This window comes from Branchiostoma floridae, chromosome 14 (assembly GCF_000003815.2).
Source record: "Branchiostoma floridae strain S238N-H82 chromosome 14, Bfl_VNyyK, whole genome shotgun sequence".
NCBI classification, from domain to species: Eukaryota; Metazoa; Chordata; class Leptocardii; order Amphioxiformes; family Branchiostomatidae; genus Branchiostoma; species Branchiostoma floridae.
In genome coordinates this window covers 629,548-632,058 of record NC_049992.1, presented here as the reverse complement: position 1 = coordinate 632,058, position 2,511 = coordinate 629,548, and the positions used below count along the sequence as shown (strand labels likewise).

The 2,511-nt window shown below is 41.7% G+C and overlaps 1 protein-coding gene across 1 annotated transcript in view; it reads left to right on the top strand.

The window, feature by feature from the left end:
• The window catches only part of LOC118430289 (protein kinase C iota type-like), a gene marked incomplete at its 5' end in the record, with an annotated part of 41,831 nt that overhangs the window by 30,835 nt on the left and 8,485 nt on the right, over positions 1-2,511 (top strand).

Below are 2,511 nucleotides of genomic sequence, written 5' to 3'. Positions count from 1 at the left end.
CTTGATGGAGCGTAACGTCAAAGAAATCGCTGACAAGGACGCATCGCTGCATTTTGTCGAGAAAAGTCAATTATGCTTTCGGGCAATTTTCTTTCATGACAATATTTGTCTGTCTTCAATATCCTCGCAGTACTTTGTCAGGATATTATGTTGACAATGAAGTACTATCATGGTTCTTATATGGTGGATCTTCAGAAGTTAATGCTAAGGCCAAGGGAAAACATTCTGTGTTTCCTGTTTCAGTCCAGAAAAAATTAGGGACCCGGTAGATCTCCTTTTTTGTCTTGTAATTTTTTTTAGGCTGGCCCAAACTCTATTAACAGTAGAGTTGAACAACGTAAACTGCATAGGGACACTTGTTTTCTCAATGTCAATCTTTGATTTGGGGAATAATAGATACAATGTACATATACATTTATCCTTCATTAGACAGGACAAGCAGTGTATTTACTTCAATAGGAAGAAGGCTGAAAAAAAAATTTTAACTGGAAGCTACATTTGTATGTGAATCCGCTGCCCACCCCTCAAAAAAGTCTAGGGTCGGCAGGTTTTTCTAGGGTAGGTAGGGAAACAGGAAACACAACATTTTTTTCCTAGGCTCAAAGAATGTGAAGGACAAAGAATACATCAAGAAATCTGCGGAGATAACGTGGATAGATGGGATGATTGAGGATCTCATCTGGATGGTCCTGATGCTGGAGGAAATGGGACGTTATCAAAGATAATGCCGCAGGCAAACCATTAGATGTAAACATTTCATGGAGTTGAGCTGCTACAAATAGGAGATATTATTTTCATAACTTCTGCTTATATAAGGGGGAAATGAGGATGCATTACGGTCACAGAATTCTGCATGAAAAAAATATGGTCACAGAATTCTGTATATGGCCACAGAATTCTGTATATGGTCACAGAATTCTGTATATGGTCACAGAATTCTGTATGTGGTCACAGAATTCTGCATGTGGCCACAGAATTCTGCATGTGGCCACAGAATTCTGCATTATGGTCACAGAATTCTGCATATGGTCACAGAATTCTGCATATGGTCACAGAATTCTGCATTATGGTCACAGAATTCTGCATGTGGTCACAGAATTCTGCATGTGGTCACAGATTTCTCCATATGGTCACAGAATTCTCCATATGGTCACAGAATTCTGCATTATGGTCACAGAATTCTGTGCAGAATTCTGCAGATTTGACAAGTCCCTAGGGCCCAATCAATGTTATCTACATATATTTTATGAGTTTGTCTTATCTAGAAATATCGAAAGTGCTGGTTAAAAGTAGAAGGATAAATCGCAAGCCGTCCCGAATTAGAGCGTCTATCCAGAATTAAAGTTTGGCCTGTTATGCACGGTGTATTTTCTTGAGAGAGTTGTGTCTCCTTGACACAAAACTTAGAAACATCCATCAAGACTAAGAGATGAAGAGGGTGGTGTTTAATGGAGTGTAGACGTGCATGTGCATAATGTATACTGGGATGGAAATATCTCAGTCTCTCTTCTGCAGGTGCAGTTTCTTTCTTTATTCAGGTTGTAACAAGACAATACACTGTGAGCACTAGGCAGCATTGCTGGTATCGTGGCCACAGACATATAAATATACAATACAAGATGAACATGTATGTACAGTAATAGAATAAAATAGTTGTTGCAATAAAAGCAGGTAAAGCTAACACTTATGCCTGACTAGCTAAAATTTACTAGACAGTGGCACGGCTGGAAGAGAATCTTTTGGTAGATATCATGTACACACACAGTGCTTCTGAAAGCTGTCTATTGATGACAGGGTCATGGTCAGGTGAGCCGTGGAGCAGTAGTGAAACAGTAGGCCGTTGTCGTACAAGGCATTCAACAGTGGTGGTGAGTGCAGTTATATAGAGGTAGGGTGCGCATTCCAGTGGTTAGTGGCCCTGCCTCTGGAATTTAAAGCCGTGAGTTCGATCCCGGCTGTGTCGCTCACCCGACATGCACGCTACCGGAAAGGGCCGCAGTTCTCAGGAAGGGTGTCGTTCAGCCGTGGTCCACTGTTCGTTCTGCTTGTCGAAAAGAGCTAGGGGAACTTTCCCGGCACAATGAACCTTTAAATGTCTGTACATGAAAAGCGGCCTGCAGGCTTCCCATGAATAAACATAGATTCAAACACAGAAAATAAATGGTGTCGGTAAAACTTGTCTGTTACAGGTGATTTTCAGTTTTACCTTGCACCTGAGCACAGGTGTACTGAAAAAGATACGTATACGCATTTCGAGCCCTGTCACATGACTTGTTCCTCTGTCTGGTGTCGGTAAAACTTGTCTGTTACAGGTGATTTTCAGTTTTACCTTGCACCTGAGCACAGGTGTACTGAAAAAGATACATACAACGTATACGCATTTCGAGCCCTGTCACATGACTATGTTCCTCTGTCTGGAGGAGGAAGCCTGACAGATGGGGCTGGCTTATCGGACTTCTCTCTTTCTGCGCAAGACGTCTTCCCCGCATTAAGACGTTGCCTTATCTCATC